This window comes from Schistocerca americana, chromosome 1, assembly GCF_021461395.2.
Source record: "Schistocerca americana isolate TAMUIC-IGC-003095 chromosome 1, iqSchAmer2.1, whole genome shotgun sequence".
Classification (NCBI taxonomy): Eukaryota; Metazoa; Arthropoda; class Insecta; order Orthoptera; family Acrididae; genus Schistocerca; species Schistocerca americana.
In genome coordinates, this window is record NC_060119.1 from 316682557 (window position 1) to 316702266 (window position 19710).

Sequence of the window (19710 nt, forward strand, 5' to 3'; positions counted from 1 at the left end):
CGTAGATGATGGTTAACTGTTTGCTTGTTCAATGGATTATAAATGCTGTCTCTCAGTGTAATGTCGAACGAGTTAGCTTACACTCAAATGCCTGTTAACCGCGAAAATTATGACAACTTACTGACCATTTTTAAGATTACCTTTTCATTAGCCTTTTCTACCACTAATTCTTTTTTATGGGCAGTGATTACACTTAACTACAGTCAAACACATCAGTGCACACATCTTACACATTTTTAAAAATGCTATTGAGTAGAAGGAGTTGTCAGGCAAATATAATGATTTCGGTTTGTGCTTGAAGTTAATTTTTTTGTGTATTAGAGTTTTACTCATAAAACACTTCAAATCACAATAAATTATAATTATTGCAATCAGTTTCAATTATCTTGCCGTTAGACAATAGCCATGTTGAGAAAAATTGTACTTCACGTCTCCACATAGATTTGAACGTATAACAAGATGTACTGTAGGCAAATGAGCCTGACTATTGTCCACAGCAATGCAGTTCGGCATCGTGGATTTTGTTTGCCAACTCTCTGCTGCTGCGCATGCGCAGTTCTCATCCCTTCGCTGCTCTGCCTCTATGCGCGGAAGTGCCGTCTTATGTGACGCGAGCTATAGCGCCACATCATCATAACGCGCCTGTGCATAACATACAAGTAATGTGGCATAATTTAAGAATGAAATTAAAAATTAAAGAAGCTTTTCCAAAGTTTGTCAACATATGCTTCGGTATATTAATGTTTAAATTGTCAAACTCAGAGTGATCAGATGAATATCTTTCCCTAAATACATGATTTTAATTGAAAAACAAGTGGCGCTAAATAATAAATCAAGAAAGCCAAGTATTGGTCAGAATGTGCAAATCTATGTCAAAATCAACTGTTACAAGTTTCAACTTGATCGGAACAAAATATTAGTCAGAATCCACCTTTTTACGAAAAACAAGTGGCGCTAAATAATAGAGGTAGAACACCAAAAATTGGTATGAAGCATAGTTTGATATAAAACAGTAACTATATGACCGCATTAAGCTACCTCTAATAGTTTTCGAGTAATTTACTGAAAACTAAATTTGGAACAAATATGTCTCTATTTGTAGTAGATTAAGTATCGTTGGTATAATAAGAACAAGTTACACACCACATGAGTTGCTGTTTGACGGCACGCAAAATAATGAATGGTGCATACTGATTCTAGAGTTCAAAATAGATAAATAATCCTATTCAGACAAAACAAGACAAACATTAATAAACTTTCTGCAAAAGTGACTAAAGGAAAATGGTATTTTGATAGAAAAGTCGCTCAAACCCTTGACTATTTATTTGGCGACTTAGTTTTTGTTTCACAGTCATCATAAATCTTCGCTGATAGCTAAGATAATAAAGAAGTGGAGATTGCTATGGATTGGCCCACTTGAAATTATTTGTACCTAACACCTAGGAGTTTCTTTACTTAGATTACCCAGTTCTGCAAGAATAAATGAACTACATATGTATAGGGACATGAACCCATATTACAAACGAGCTGTGTATTGCATAGTAAATATAAGTTTTTCAATTATACCCGAATTAATACTATTTAATGTCTAGCATAGCTTTATTTTTCATGCTTGTGTTAGTGTGTATAGGGGTTTGCACATGTTAAACTTAGAATGATTTGAGATAGTAAACATGGAATCCATTTGATGTTAGGTTAGAAAAATATTTTTTCATTAGTAAACTACACTGTATAATTAGGATATAACGAGCACAATTGTAAAAATTTTCTGTAGTTGTTATATGCGTCAGCGACAGTTGTGTGCTGTTGGTCAATAGTTTAATATCCAGTCCTTGTGGGATGTGATTTTGCCTTTTTTTTTTTGCAATTTCGAGAATAAATTCAGTGCACAATTTGGCTACGACGGGTCAAAAGCTACACCAGTACAAAGAGCCACGACTCTCTGTGCCAAACTTGCAAACTACATTACAAAATAGTTAATGTGTATCTTCTTTTGAAAATAAATACCTCATACATCAAGAGGTGTGGCTGTCGATAGATAGTTTGGCTTTATTTAATTATTACAGTTCATTGTAGTTTGATAGAACGAAGATTCGTCAGGTGAACACATAATTTATTATGCTACCATTGTGGATGGAACATTTCTAACAATAATGTATGTCAGGGGGTTGCGATTGTTACATTATAGCAGCATAACACATCCCACATCATATGTGTATGAAATTATAATGAAATCTAGACCTTTACCTGCTTACAGGCGTTGATAAATATCAACGGGGACCTTCTACTTACATGGCAGAAGCACTTTCGTCTGTGTCCTCGGTGGCTCAGTCGGATAGAGCGTCTGCCCTGTAAGCAGGAGGTCCCGGGTTCGAGTCCCGGTCAGAGCACACATTTTTCAACTGTCCCCGTTGATATTTATGAACGCCTGTAAGCAGCTAAAGCTCTAGATTTCATTATAATTTCATCCTTACAGAGCTGCAAGATCACCAGTGATATCTGTACAGATATCAGCCTCATATCATACGTGTATGGATGTGTTAATTGCTTCCTGTATGAAGTGCTTGAAGGTTATCTCGCAGTTACGATCTAACTTACGTGTGAGGTTTGTGCATTGAAGACACACTGGAAGCACGTGGTGAACTTACGAACACTGTCCACTACAACGTAACGAATCACTTACCATAAAACTTATATACGCATTTACACTACACAATAGAGCCGGTTAAAGTCCAATAACGTGTCTAGCAATACTGTATGTGTGTGCTGGCTGTTTCGATGGAGCTGTGACGCTGTGCTTGTCCAACTACAACAGTCAAACACTAGGCAGAAAAGTGGCTGTTACAGACTACTCGCTAATGTAAATATTAAATATGAAATATATGGTAAAAAGCTGGAAATGTATTGAACTGTGATTCCGGCAGCAAACAATCTAGTCAGTAACGTTAACAACCAAAGAGTAATATAAAGTCATACCTGTTAAATGAGAAACAATACCACTTCATGCTGACGTGCTATCATGCTCTTGTTTAAGTTTGTTAGCGTAAAAAAAATAAATAAAATAAAATAAAAAACCATTAGGTTAAGTGATTCTGACTGATGTTGTTTTATCTTTTACTTACTTTTGGAATTTCTAGTCTCTATGGAAAACTATGTTATGATGTGTGGGAGGCATAATGTTGCGTGGGCATACTAGCTCCAGATCGGCATGTCACCAGTCACCGTTTCTGTGACCCTGTACCCCTCCTTGATGTGCGTCTTTTCAGGGATACATTCGGCTCTTTTTGTTCATTTTAACTGATGACAATGCACAACTGTATCAAATAGTATAACAGGAGGTTTTGCACATCACCGTATATATACACTAATGTGTATGTTTAAATGAAACTCTTATTGAAATTTACAACCATTGTACTTGAAAAAATTTATATAAATGTTAAAAAGAGAGTGTGTACTTTAACAAAAGATCCATGTCATGGTTTTCTATGAATTGTGTATCATGTTCATTTGTCTTACGCAATGCTCGTGAAAAAAAATAGTGTAAACAAATGATCGGTCAAAAGTAACTATTTTTAGAACTATGTGTGAAGTGACAGGTACAGAAAAATTTATGTTGTTTGTGACTGATGCACTTTACAATATAACTATGTGAGAAAATGGTTCAAATGGCTCTGAGCACTATGCGACTTAACTTCTGAGGTCATCAGTCGCCTAGAACTTAGAACTAATAAAACCTAACTAACCTAAGGACATCACGCACATCCATGCCCGAGGCAGGATTCGAACCTGCGACCGTAGCGGTCCCTCGGTTCCAGACTGTGGCGCCTAGAACCGCACGGCCACTCCGGCCGGCTAACTATGTGAGAAGGATGAGAAACTGAGACTCTAATCGGCTATGGATCATGGTGTTGTAGCAACGGTACATTTTCAGCGTGAATGTTTTTGTCCTGTCTCCCCTTCCCTTGTATGCAGTAACGTGTTTTCCATTTCGTCTTTGTCAAAGAATGGCTTGGAATTTCATGATCCTTATTTAAAAGGCTGAACAATAAGAAAAGGAATCAAATAACTTTGAAACTGAAATACAAGACTCTTAAAGTACAGGGGAGTATGAGGGAACTTCAAAAAAGTAAGTTACTTATCATCATGGGTGGCCAAGTAACTTTTAGTAAACACTGCTCTACAATCAAAGGTGACAGGAATACGTGACCCTATTTCTCAACACAGTCACCCAGCCTCTGTAAACAACAGTTACAACGTTATCCCGGTCGTTCAATTCCTCGACGTTAGATATCTGCTCCATGATCACCGAGCAATTTGCGAACCGCTGTGTGAACGTCCGTCGTTGGAAAATCTCTTTCTCTCCAGATGTTCTTTCAGCTTGCCAAAAAGATGGAAATTATATGATGCAAGATCTGGAGTGTTATGTCGGATCAGCTTCACCCACGTATATGCGGCTTTGGTGAAATTCTCGGCATCATTTCACTATGACTGGTCTCTAAATTCCATTTGGTTCATATACCACCCGCATTCCACAAAGCATGTGAATAAAATTTAACCATTTTACCCATGAGTATCGTACTGTCCTTTTTACTTCTATGGAGTACGTTTCCAATTACTCCACCATTTCACTCGTTCACTGTGACGCACCTGTTATCCATACGCAGCTGAATTGCGTCCGCAGGGCACCCAGAACAAGTTCTGTCTTCTAGCAATGTGTCACTCTTGTTGTGCATTGGTCTTAGCATGGGCCGACAACATGTGTAACTTACTTTCTGAAGTCCCTAGGCAATTAACGCCATCTTAGCATGATGAAAGAAAGAAATTTTACAGATAATGTTACAGACTTTAACTTTCTGTACCTAGGAGTTTAATCTATCTGTCATGCTAATGAAAAACAAGGTTTAATTAAAAGTCGAAGGTGTGAACGTAGATACAAGCGATTCTGAGATGGTTAATTTCTACTTACGTTGGGGGGTGACGTAATTTCTCTTTATTTTCCGCCTGCAATGTAGCAACAAATTATAATGAAACATAAACACTAAATTAAATAATTACACAATGAGAAAATACCACCTATGATGAAGTAGGACCACGTTTAACAATATTCTCTACGAATTCTTTTATCTCTCTATTTCAAAGTCGGAGATGATTTCTAGTTTAACACTGAAAGCAATAAAATACTTTTTGTTCACTCATCATTGTCAGATATTCGCCACTACGAGAAGTTATATGAAAGCGGCAGCTTATTTAATATTATTGTGAAATAAAAAAATTATTTAAATACAAGTGCATACTCGGAATACTCTTATTAAAGAATGAAATTAAAGACACTCGAGTAAATTGAAATTCTGCACTGCGCAATCTGTGTACTATTAATCCAAAAAGAACGTTGTGTTCTTAGAACCATATTCAGAGGACAAACAAAGTATTTTTGTAAGCGTGTTCCTAGACCCATGTCAGGGGAGACACAATACATATCTATATATGCGAAAGACTTACTACTGCAAAAAAAGGAGAAAGGTAAAATTAGAGGATACCATATGATACAACACTGTACCTTGAAAGATTTATCGTGACTGTTACACCTTTATTTTTTGTTTAAATTTCACGGAAAACCTTGAAATCCTTCATTTGACTAGTATGTAATGAAACAGCTACACCGTGTGAGGGTCAGTGATTAGAACTGGTACGAGTATTTCACAGGCAGCGGTCATTCAACTCAGTCAGCTTCGAACACCTCACGGATGAGAGACAAAATTTCCAGTTGATACTATTTCCTTTCTCCTGCTTCTTAACTCCAGGGAGACTCTCATGAAGCAGATCAGTGAGTCAGAAACCTAATTTAGGGAAGACGCCGTTAAGTAGTCAATAATTAATCTCAATAATTGTTAGCTACACTACGTGATCATAAGAATATGGACACCCTCAAAAACATGCATTTTTCGTGTTAGGCACATTGTGCTGCCACCTACTGCCAGGTACTCCATATTAGCGACCTCAGTAGTCATTAGACATCGTGAGAGAGCAGAATGGGGCACTCCACAGAACTCATGGACTTAGAACATGGTCAGGTGATTGGATGTCACTTGTGTCATGCGTCTGTATGCGAGATTTCCACACTCCTAAACATCCCTATGTCCACTGTTTTCCATGTGATAGTGAAGTGGAAACGTGAAGGGACACGTAGGGCAAAAAAGCGTACAGGCCGACCTCGACTGTTGACTGACAGAGACCCCCGACAGTTGAAGAGGGTCGTGATGTATAATAGGCAGAGATCTATCCAGATCGTTACACAGGAATTCGAAACTGCATCAGGATCCACTGCAAGTAATATAACAGTTTGGCGGGAGGTGGGAAAACTTGGATTTCATGGTCGAGCAGCTGCTCATAAGCCACACATCACACTGGTAAATGCCTCGCTAAGTGTAAGGAGCGTAAACATTGGACGATTGAACAGCAGAAAAACGTTGTGCGGAGTGACGAATCACGGTAGACAATGTGGCGATCCGATGGCAGGGTGTGGGTATGGCAAATGCTCGGTGAACGTCATCTGCCTGCTTGTGTAGTGAAAACTATAATTTGGAGGCGGTGGTGTTATGGTGTGGCCATGTTTTTCATGGAGGGGGCTTCCGTCCATTGTTGTTTTGCGTGGCACTATCACATCACAGGCCTTCATTGATGTTTGAAGCACATTCTTGCCTCCCATTGTTGAAGAGCAATTTGGGGATGGCGACTGCATCTTTCAACACGATCGAGCACCTGTTCATAATACACGGCCTGTGGCGGACTGGTTACAAGACAATAACATCCCTGTAATGGACTGGCCTGCACAGAGTCCTGACCTGAATCCTATAGAACGCCTGTGGGGTGTTTTGGAACGCCGACTGCGTGCCAGGCCTCACCGACCGACATAGATACCTCTCCTCAGTGCAGCACTCCGTGAAGAATGGTCTACCGTTCCCCATGAAACCTTCCAGCACCTGACTGATCGTATGCCTGCGAGTGGAAGCTGTCATCAAGGCTAAGGGTGGGCCAACGCCATATTGAATTCCAGCATTATCGGTGGATGGCGCCACGAACTTGTAAGTCATTTTCAGTCATGTGTCCGGATGCGTTTGATGACATAGTGTACAGTAGTACGCGTAGCAGTTACAATCTGGGCTGACTACCCACCCACTTTAATTCTAATTTCTTCCCCAGTATCTGGTGCAAAGTGGCAAGCAATTTTAAAGCAAAACTTCTTCGATACCTGTGCTTTGGGCGATGATAAACGACCAGAAATATCCACATACATTGAAAGGTGTCTATCATTAGATACCTTTCATAATGCGTATTCTCCCAAGTCGATAGGCTCTTGACTGTTTCAAAGAATCCGTAGTGACTTATATGTCTGCTGGTATAATACCTCTCTGAATGGAAACGTCAAGTCATAGTAAGTCCTCCGAGTTTTGGCGAGGCTAATCTAACAGGGCAGCTCGGCGGCAGGTCGGTTAGCGAGCCTGTGTGGCCGACAGATAAAAGGTCGTTGTGCACACTTCTTCCACCTCGTGGTACAGACGTTTGCCTTTCGATTGATGAATCGGGCACAGTCAGTCAGATGGGTGCTGCACTGGACCTTTGTACTGCACATTTTTCAGATTATACGGCTATAGATTTCTTTCCACTTTACGTTTTTGCATTCGATGTTAGTGTGGGAAAAGAAAGATCTTTGTTTGTCCTCTCTGCATTTCAGACCACGTGGGATCAATACGCAATTTTATTTCAGTGAGCTAAACTGAGTGAGGTGGTGCAGTGATTTGCACATTGGACTGGCATTTCAGGAGAACGATGGTCCAAATCCGCGTCTACCCATTCAGTTTTAGCTTTTCCGTGATTTCCCTAAATCGCTCGAGGCAAATGCCGGGAAGGTTGTTTTGATACGGCACGGCCGAATTCCTTCCCCATCCTTGAAACAATCCGAGCTTGTGTTGCGTCTGTAATGAACTCGATGTGGACGGGACTTTAAAACCACAACCTTCTTTTCTTCCTTCCTTCAGTCATCTCAGGTTTCAAATTGCGTCGCTTATTCCTTGTTCCTTATCCAATAATATTTCGTGCGTTAATGCTAATATATTATGCTTTTCTAAGAGTTGTATATGGATGGTAATGTAAAGAGATGTGGACTGTTGCACTGGATTTGTGTATGAACTACAAGATCTTCTATTCGGCTACTGAGCATTGTCTCACGTGCGAGTATAATTTGGGTTTCTCATGAGGTTATTTTCATTCCCTCTGATATGTGTAGAAGTTAATCTTCCAATTCTTCCATAACTCTACATGTGCTCACTTAATGGGACTAGTTCGAGAATAAGCGTCACAAAGTCTGCTTTTTAATTTTTGTCTTACAAAATTCTCTATAGTTTTAGGAAAAAGGAAAAAGCTTACTTTTATGGAATTACACCGAAGAAAGGGACTAAATTAGAGTAAATTTAAACCGCACACATTACGATGCTTCCATGTCACGCAGACACCCTTTTGAAAAGCAGAATTTTGTTTGATCTTTATGATTTTTTAGTTTTAATGCCTTAGTGACACAAGATTACAAGGGAAGAGTTTACATGGTAGCATTCAAAAACCAAATTATAATTTTAACAACTGTCTATGGGAAGTGATACCAAAAAGTGTTCCGGTAGGACTAAATATTTTGAAAATAACTGTGCTAGATGCTGTGTTATGTGGAATTGATGGAAGTGCCTGGTGGACTAAATATGCTAAGAACTTTAATCGTCACTGACTGAACGAGACCCTTTGAAGCACAGAAACCAGTGTTGGAAGCCACCAGAGAAGTAGGAGTAAAAAGAAGAAGTATGAAGAAAAAATGAAGAACAACGCCAGGAACAAGATGAATATGGACCAGGAACGCATTGTGTCATGCAGGGTAGGTAGACAAACAAGCTTTAACTTGAATTTCCTGGAAATTCACTTTTTTGATGCTCTGGTGCACATTGATTAAAACTATCAAAGATAGGGGGCTGAAATTTTGTATACTGTCTTAAGGATGCAGGGTACTTATAAATGGTGGAAAAAATCGAAATTTTTAATGACTTTATTAAACTATGTAGTCTTTCCTGATTACATTGATATACACATTATGGGGTTTCAAATAAAAATGACCTATAGATACCAAATTTTAAAGTTACAGTCATGTATGCCACCACACCTCCTTTATTTCTCTTACAGAAACCAGTATTATTTCCAAAAGAACCGAACTTTCTGTTTCCAGCGATTATACGTATGATAGATTGTATATGTTGGTGACACTGCAGGTTTCTAGTGCCTGTAAATGATTATCTTTGCTAGTATTTACTTTTGTTTCGCTGAAGTAGTTTCTTCACGTGTTGCTTAATGTTTGTTGCCCAAGTGCTACATATATTTGTGGAAGCACATATCCTTTGGTGTGCAATAAATACGAAATATGCCTCGATTCAAGAAATTCAATAAAAGGACTTCCATGGTAACCAGTTCACAAACAAACACAAGTCACACTGTTGAAAGTAACCTATGTATCAGTCCTTCACGGAAGAAACTCACATATGGCACACCTCCTGGTGATTCAAATTTTTGTGTTAAGCATGATGCTGTTTGTAGTGGATTTGTTGTTATTGATGTGGGCATCTTATCTTCTTTGATAACGGAAGTGGCGAAATGTAAACAATGTGATGGCGTAAGCTGTCTGGAAATAACTGAGCAACAAAGTAGCACGAAGGGTTTAGCGTCAGAATTACTTTTTCTGTTTGGATCCTGCAATAAATCCACCTCGAAAATGACTTCGAACATTGTGCATAATTCATATGATGTGAATTTGAAGTTAGTGTGCACAATGCGTGCAATAGGAAAAGGAAAAAAGGCTGCTCAAACGTTTTGTGGTTTGATGGACCTTCCTCCTCCTCCTCCCAATAGGTTCAGCAAGTACATAACAATATTTTTAGGTGCCTTGACGGTTGTGTGTAAAGCATCTATGAAATATGCAGTAGAAGAAACTGTAAATATTAGTGGAACCAGGGACACTGCTGTTGCACTTGATGGGACATGGCAACGTCGAGGACATCGTTCATTGAATGGTGTTGTAAGTGCTACTTCTCTGGAGAATGGAAAAGTTGTTGATGTTGAGTGCTTATCTAAGTACTGCCACACCTGTCATGGCAACACTGAAGGACATATTGAACATCAGTGTTCTAAGGATTATGACGGTTACAGTGGAGGTATGGAGTGAGATGGGGTTCTAAAAGCATTTCAGAGGTCGGTGCCCGTTTATAACGTTAGATATACGAAATACCTAGGCAATGGGGACTCTAAAGCTTTAAATAAAATTTTTGAGTTCAATGTTTATGATGATACCTTGTGTACCTGTGTGGCCGAGACAGATTGACAGGAACTGAAATAGACCTTCAGAGTTAGACGAACTGCACCTCTGAATGACGTTACAGCAATGAGAAAAGCCGTATGGGCCACCTACTTTCGTAGGTTGTCCACAGATGACCACCCTGTTCACAGGCTTTGCCCTAAAGGAGCAGATTCTTGGTGTGGTTACCAAAAAGCAAAAGAAAGTGGTCAAATATACCATCATAAGCATTCTCTTTCTGAGTCTACTATGAATGAAATAAAACCAATTTTTAGACAACTGAGTGACCCTGTTTTGCTTAGTAAATGTCTTCATGGGGGCACTCAGAATACAAATGAATGTTCAACCATTGCATGTGGGAAAGATTACCGAAGAATTTTTTTGTAGGACTAAATAATTAAAACTTGGTGTACTAGATGCAGTGATATGTTTCAATGACGGAGTGATAGGATGGTTGGAAGTCCTGAGAAATTTAGGCATAAAATGTAGTTCTAATATGAAAGATCAGTTGCTTGCATGTGACAGGCACTGGGCGCATGAAGTTAGAAGAATCGTTCTTCAAGTTAGCAAACAAGCAAGAAGTGCTAAAAGGAATGCCAAGAGGAAGTTTGAACACGAAGAAATGCTGCAGGATGAAGACTATGCTTCAGGAATGTTCTTAGGCACAGTTTAATTGGACTCATATCTTCATTTGCAATATCCTGCAAGTTGTATTTTTCAGAATTCAGGTACAAATATTTCCTACAGTTTATAAAGCATTACTCTATTTTTTTCTGTAACTTTCAATGGTCCATACTTATGTAGTAGACCTAAGATTTATTGCAGAATCAACTAAATTATAGAAAAAATAACATTTTATTAGGAAAATAATTATAAAAATTAAAATGTAAGATGTGATATTTTTTTATCCTTGTAATATACATAACACGTGGAATGAAATAGGTCTAGTACCTCAGCCATCATGTCATGCCTATTTGTTAAAAATTTGGTCTCCTTCAAATGTGTAACATTGGATTAAAAGCTACCTCAATTTGAGGAAGCATTTTGGAAAAAAATGCATCAGTTTCTTTTTATTTTTTAATAACCCTAAGCAGGTTCAAAACTATTCAAAACGCTTCTAATTAGTATAGAAAGTGTTGCATTACCTGATATCAGCAAAAAATCTGTAAAACATATAAATTATGAACAGTGCCTGAAAGAAATAGCTGTTGATTTTTACATAATATTGAGCCAGAGAAGTACCCTGTATCCTTAAAACATACTTAATTAAAAATAGACAATTCTTATGACTTAAATTTGAAAATCAAGGAGTTTTTAAAGAAAAACTATTAATTACTGAAATTTTTGATAATAATTATTAAAAAAGTTTTGAACCTTAATTTATGAAAATAACATTTAAAGTCTAACTTCCAGGAAAAAAGTCAAGCTTCTACTTTGTTTTTATTTCGAGATATTTGTATCTATGCTGAAGACAATAATTAACGTGCATTATTTCACTTGCAACACACAATACAGTTTAAAAAAAAATGTATGAGTTCAAAAGCTATGGTTCATACATAAAATTGTTCCCAAAAGATCTTTTGAAAGACGTTGAGTGTTACATACCTTACAACCCTTATTCTTTGAGCTACACTATTTAGAAAAGTGACAAATTTATCAAGATTTTCCCTTGTGTTCACGAATGTACTGTTAGCATATTGTGGGGTTTGAGGAAATCCCCCATACTTCATCGTGGACTCAGCAAGTCCCGTTTAAAATGACTGAGCATAAATTAATTCGACCTCCTGGTAGACTTCAACAGCGGTAGTAAAACGGTAAAACTTTATTTGAAACAGCGCAATTTAGATAGCTATTGTAATGAGGCAAAATGATCGAAAGTGGTTACTCAGTCGGACTGAATTGGCACCCTTATTTTCTGTACTCGGAAATAACTTTGATTAACAGCGCTTGTGGTGTAGTTAATTCTGTCACAACAACACATTCGCCTGGCAGAAGCGGAGCTCTGTAATGAGGTTACTGGCAAATAGCTCGGTCTGTTAGCTTCGCAAATTATTATTGGTCAGCTTGATGGGACGTCGTTACTCTTTTTTTTTGTCGCTGTGTCATTATTTTCTCGTTTTCTATTTCAGAAATCTTCCAAATGACATAGCTGCGAATGTATTGTTCGTTTCAAGTTTCATTACAGGTAGAGCAACAGACAAATTGTTTTATGTTGTGGGAATGTTTCAAAAAAAGCATTGTTGGAGCCGAATGAAATCTGTCTGTGGATTAAACGACATGCATTTGAAAACAAATGGCGAAAACACTGGCAACACTTTTTAAAACAGTCCTTATGAAATAGGAATCAAGTACCATTGCTCCGTTATAAATTGCCACGATAGTGCAGACATTTCCGTGGCATTTTCAACCTAAAATAGAAGTTATTAAAATGAACGAAAATATAAGGTAAGAGCTGGCCGCTGTGACCGAGCGTTTCTAGGCGCTGAGTCCGGAATCGCGCTGGTGCTACGGTCGCAGGTTCGAATCCTGCTTCAGGCATGAATGTGTGTGATGTCCTTATGTTAGTTTTGTTTAAGTAGTTCTAAGTCTAGGGAACTGATGATCTCACAAGTCCCATAGTGCTTAGAGCCATTTGAACCATTTTTAAGGTAAGAGAAAAGCCGAAAAGTGCTGCTATCTCCTTTGGATTAGACTGAGGTCACAAAAGTCGTGGGATAGCGACGTGTTCAGATACAGGTGGCGTTAGTACTGCGCAAGAAGACATAAAAGGGCAATGTGTTGGCGGAGCTGCCATTTGTACTCAGGTGATTCACGTGAAAAGGCTTCCGAAGTGATTATGGCTGCGCGAAGGGAACTAACACACTGTGAACGCGGAATGGTAGTTGGAAGTAGACGCAGAGGATATTCCATTTCGGAAATTGTTAAGGAATTCTAAGTTCCGAGATCCACAATGTCAAGAGAGCGCTGAGAATACCAAATTTCAGGCACTATTTCTCACTATGTACAAAGCAGTGGCCGACGGCCTTCATCTAACGACCAAGAGCAGCGACGTTTGTCTCGAGTTGTCAGTGCTAACAGGTAAACAACAGAGAGTGAAATAACCGTAGAAAACAATCTGAGCGTACGAGGAACGTAGCCGTCAGGTCACTGCGGCAAAATTTGTCGTTAATGGGCTATGGCAGCAGACACCAACGCGAGTGCCATTGCTAAAAGGACGGCATCGCCCGTAGCACCTCTCCTGGGGTCGTGATCTTATCAGTTGGATCCCAGGAGACTGAAAAATCGTGGCCCCGTCAGACGAGCCCCGATTTCAGGTGGTAAGAGCTGACGGAAGGGCTAGAGTGTGGCACAGATCCCACAAAGCCAAGGATACAACTTGTCAACAAGGCACCGTCCAAGCCAGTGGTGCCTGTGTTTCCTTGGAATGGACTGGGTCCTCGGGTCCAACTGAACCGATCAAAATTGGAAATGGTTATGTTCGGAGACCATTTGCAGCCATTCGTCGACTTCGAGTTCCCAAACAGCGATGGAATTTTTATGCGTGACAATGCGCCATGTTACCGGACCACAAGTGTTTGCGATTGATTTGAAGAAGAATCTGGACAGTTTGATGGTATGGTTTTACCACCCAGATGCCCCGACATGAGTTCCATCGAGCCGGCCTTTGTGGCCGAGCGGTTCTAGGTGCTTCAGTCTGGAACCGCGCTGCTGCTATGGTCGCAGGTTCGAATGCTGCCTCGGGCATGGATGTGTCTGATGTCCTTAGGTTAGTTAGGTTTAACTAGTTCTAAGTCCAGGGGACTGATGATGTCAGATGTTAAGTCCCATAGTGCTTAGAGCCATTTGAACCATTGAGTTCCATCGAAAATTTATGAGACATAATGGAGAGGTCAGTTTTTGAACAAAATCGACCACAGGCAACACCTTCGCAATTATAGACGGCTATAGAGGCAGCATGGCTCATTATTTCTACAGGGAACATCCAACGACTTGCTGGGTCCATGCCACGCCGAGTAGCTGCACTACGCCGTGCAAAAGGGAGGTTCCAAACGATATCAGGAGATAATACCATACTTCTGTCAGCTCAGTGCACAACGGTCCCAAACATATGTACCAGCAAGTGACAGACTTCTTTCGGTTTCTGTAATAAAGTTAAAGCAATTACAGCCCTCGGTCACAAAATTTAAGTCTTTTGACCAGGTTTCGACACTTATACGAGTGCCTTCATCAGAAATTAAATATCCAATTGGCCTATAACATAAGTACGAAATTGTGGGAAAATTTTTTTATATAAAGGTTTAAGCACTGACTAACAGTGCAAGAAAGAAACAGTACTTACATGTCACGTATAAGGTAAATATCAAGCGATAAGGCTTTAGTCTCAAAAATTTGAAAAAGAATACGTGGAAGGCGAGCCACTATGGCTGCTCATACATATGAAGCCACAGGTAGCAACAGATTGAGGCGCCCGTGTTAGCTACTGCGGGCAGTTGAACATTACAAAAATGGTTCAAATGGCTCTGAGCACTATGGGACTCAACTGCTGAGGTCATTAGTCCCCCAGAACTTAGAACTAGTTAAACCTAACTAACCTAAGGACATCACAAACATCCATGCCCGAGGCAGGATTCGAACCTGCGACCGTAGCGGTCTTGCGGTTCCAGACTGCAGCGCCTTTAACCGCACGGCCACTGCGGCCGGCTGAACATTACACCAAGAGTGCTATCTAGTAGCCGTAAATGTAAGTAGGCTACTTAACATTTAAAATATATACAGATGAATGTTAAGATGAACAGTATGTAGTACATGAACTAACAGGCAAAGTTTTATTTGATAGCAGCAGCCAATATAAACCATTTGATAAACGACAAATCATGAGCTTACTTAGATGGAAAGAAACATTTATTTATTACGAAGAAGGCGTTGAATCTGACAGGAGATGGACCCCAAGAAAGGAACAGAAAAATATTTGTTTTGGGTTAGATTCAACGATAGAGGTGCCGAGTGTAGTAACTTTTTTAACAGTTTTCTTTTTAAAGATGTCATCCACTATGCCCGGTTCATATTCGTTATTGGATGCATTCCATGTTATATCGTTTTTCTACAGGCCGTGTCATTCAGCCCTCTTTGTATTTTCTATAATGGTGTTTTCATCCTTTAAACTGTAGTTCTAAGCTCTGATGTAGGCAAAATGTTACCTTATCTGCTGCTGTCAAACAAAAGATTGCCTTTTACGTCATGTAATGAATAAGGTTCATCGTAATATTCGTTTGTCTTTATTTGAATGTTAAGCAGCCAGTTTGTACTTGCGGCTACTAGATGGCTCTCTTGGTGCAACGTTCACCTGCCCGCAGTTGTTAACGCGGGCGCCTCAGTCCGATGCTACCTGTAGCTCGACATATGCGAGCAGCACGTTGTGGCTTGCTTTTGACGCATTCTACTTTTAAAACTGTGACTAAAGCTTCATCGCTTGATATTTATTTTATACGTGACATGGAAGTACTGTTTCTTTTTGTACTGTTAATCAGTTTTCAGTCTTCAAACTGTACTTCTAAGCTTTTACATAAACAAAAAGTTGCCATGTCTGCTGGTGTTAAATAAAACGTTTCCTGTTGGTTCATGTACTACATATTGTTCATCTTAACATTCATCTGTCTATATTTTAAATGTTAAGTAGCCTACTTATATTTACGGCTACTAGATGGCGCTCTTGGTGTAATGTTCACCTGCCCGCTGTTGCTAATACCGCCGCCTCAGTCTGTTGCTACCCGTGGCTTTCTACACTACTGGCCATTAAAATTGCTACACCAAGAAGAAATGCAGATGATAAACGGGAATTCACTGGACAAATATATTATACTAGAACTGACAGGTGATTACATTTTCACGCAATTTGGGTGCACACATCCTGAGAAATCAGTACCCAGGACAACCACCTCTGGCCGTAATAACGGCCTTCATACGCCTGGGCATTGAGTAAAACAGAGCTTGGATGGCCTGTACAGGTACAGCTGCCCAAGCAGCTTCATCAACCTGATACCACAGTTCATCAAGAGTAGTGACTGGCGTATAGTGGCGAGCCAGTTGCTCGGCCACCATTGACCAGACGTTTTCAGTTGTGAGAGATCTGGAGAATGTGCTGGTCAGGGCAGCAGTCGAACATTTTCTATATCCAGAAAGGCCCGTACAGGACCTGCAACATGCGGTCGTGCATTATCCTGCTGAAATGTAGGGTTTCGCAGGGATCGAATGAAGGGAAGAGCCACGGGTCGTAACACATTTGAAATGTAACGTCCACTGTTCAAAGTGACGTCAATGCGAGCAAGAGGTGACGGAGACGTGTAACCAATGGCACCCCAAACTATCACACCGGTTCATACGCCAGTATGGCGATGACGAATACATGCTTACAATGTGCGTTCACCGCGATGTCACCAAACACGGATGCGACCATCATGATGCTGTAAACAGAACCTGGATTCATCCGAAAAAATGACGTTTTGCCATTTGTGCACCCAGGTTCGTCGCTGAGTACACCATCGCAGGCGTTCCTGTCTGTGATGCCACATCAAGGGTAACCGCAGCCATGGTCTCCGAGCTGATAGTCCATGCTGCTGCACACGTCGTCGAACTGTTCGTGCAGATGGTTGTTGTCTTGCAAACGTCCCTCTCTGTTGACTCAGGGATCGAGACGTGGCTGCACGATCCGTTACAGCCACGCGGATAAGATGCCTGTCATCTCGACTGCCAGTGATACGAGGCCGTTGGGATCCAGCACGGTGTTTCGTATTACCCTCCTGAACCCACCGATTCCATATTCTGCTAACAGTCATTGGATATCGACTAATGCGAGCAGCAGTGTCGCGATAAGATAAAACGCAATCGCGATAGGCTACAATCCGACCTTTATCAAAGTCGGAAACGTGATGGTACGCATTTCTCCTCCTTACAAGAGGCACCACAACAACGTTTCACCAGGCAACGGCGGTCAACTGCTGTTTGTGTATGAGAAATCGGTTGGAAATTTTCCTCATGTCAGCACGTTGTAGGTGTCGCCACTGGCGCCAACCTTGTGTGAATGCTCTCAAAAGCTAATCATTTGCATATCACAGTAGCGGTTAAATTTCGCGTCTGTAGCACGTCATCTTCGTGGTGTGGCAATTTTAATGGCCAGTATTGTAGGTATGAGCAGCGCATAGTGGCTCGCCTGCGATGTATTCTTTTTAAAATTTTGGTGACTAAAGCCTTATCGCTTGATATTTATCTTATACGTGACATGTAAGTACTGTTTCTTTCTTGTACTGTTAGTCAGTATTTACACTTTAATGTAAAAAATTTTCCTATAATTTTGTACTTTTATTTTATAAGCCGATTGGAGTATTTAATTTCTGATGAAGGCACTCATGTAAGTGTCGAAACCTAATAAAAAGACTTAAATTTTATGCCCGAGGGCTGTAATTGCTTTAATTTTATATTGTATACAGTCGCTGACTAAGCAGCCATGTTTGAAACTTTAAGTTTCTATAATACTTCTTGCCATTTCTCTTAATTATAATGAACACATAGATCACACATGCATCCGCAGATACGATGCACACAGATCTTGAAATAACAATGAATTACTTAGGAAATATTACAGTTTTGCCTGTTAAGGTTGCATGCATTTCACCTGTACTTGTTAACTGATGTCTTACAGTGCAGATTACACTTTATAGCAAAATGTCCTTGATGTTCCACAAACAGCAGACTGCAGTGTGGTGTAGTGGCACTTACTTCCGCCAGATGGCTTGCCGTCAGTGGCGCGTATTCTCCAAACTGTTGAGGTTTCCCTGAACGACCCCCTACCATTATCTCACAGAGACAGCGAAGGCCTAACCCCAAAAAGTATCTGCCTTCCAAGAGCCACTGCTTATTGGAATTCCCTCTGGAGGGCCTGAGAAAGATGGTTGCGGTTTCGTCGGCCCCAGTGCAAAGGCGCCGCGGACAATAGCAGATAATGCGCCGGTGGCTTAAGTGGTGGACAAGTTACTTTCTATACGCCGTCTCATTACGGCCGCTGTAAAACAAGGGGCGGCGGCAGACAATGGTCGGTGAAATACGGCCACCCTCAGGGGCTCTGTGGGTAGCGGGAGGGGGGGGGGGGGGCGGGGGAAGGGGGCGGGGCTTGCCCGTGGCGTGAGGTCGGGGGCCGCGCGTAAAAGCGGAGGAGCGGCGCTGTCGAGTTTTACGTTTTCTCCTCGCACACTTTTCATTTCTTCCACGAAATAAAGATAACCGCGAAAACCGTGCATTTTTTTATTTACCCCCGAGCGTTGTAAATCAGGCTAGGGCGGAGACATCGCCAACATTAAAGAAACAACAACGAGGTTGTGGAACTTTAGTGTAGCAGAGCTCCGCCAAATTAACGCTCTCGCAACGGGTGAATCTCCTACTGGCTTTCCGTATATCCATCTTCGTGAAATGTTTAACAGGCATTTCTGCTGTGACGTCCTCAAAGCGACGCAAATGCCTTACTAACAAGTATGCGAGCACCACAAAAATGTAAGACGAGCTGCCTTCGCGTGGGGAAAAGGAAGACAATATGAAGTCCTAAGTACAGATTATTCATTAAGTTGCACTTCACACAAATAAGCGAAATTATTCATTGTAATTGATTCAACTATAAGTTCTTCATGGAACATTGTACGATATATCTCATGAAGTAATAAGTGCTATCGACACGGGATGTCAAATTGATTCCATATTTTTAGATTTCCAGAAGGCTTTCGACACCGTTCCTACAAGCGTCTTCTAATCAGACTGCGTGCCTACGGAGTATCGCCTCAGTTGTGCGACTGGATTCGTGATTTCCTGCCAGAAAGGTCACAGTTCGTAGTAACAGACGGAAAGTCATCGAGTAAAACGAAAGTAATATCCGGCGTTCCCCAAGGAAGTGTTACAGGCCCTCTATTGTTCCTGATCTATATTAACAACATTGAAGGCAATCTGAGTAGCCTTCTTAGATTTTTTGCAGATGATGCTGTCATTTACCGTCTTTCAAAGTCATCAGATGATAAAAACGACTTGCAAAATGATTTAGATAAGATATCTGTATGGTGCGAAAAGTGGCAATTGACCCTGAATAAAGAAAAGTGTGAAGTTATTCACATGAGTACTAAAAGAAATGAGCTAAATTTCGATTACGCGATAAGTCACACAAATCTGAGGGCTGTAAATTCAACTACATGCTTAGGGATTACAATTACAAATAACCTAAATTGGAACGATCATATAGATAATATTGTGGGTAAAGCAAGCCAAAGATTGCGATTCATTGGCAGAACACTTCG

General features: G+C 40.4%; 1 non-coding gene across 1 annotated transcript; it reads left to right on the top strand.

The window, feature by feature from the left end:
* Positions 1 to 2315: 2315 nt before the first annotated feature.
* Trnat-ugu lies at positions 2316 to 2390 on the top strand. Its single transcript has one exon. It is a non-coding gene; the product is annotated as a tRNA-Thr (tRNA).
* Positions 2391 to 19710: the final 17320 nt, after the last annotated feature.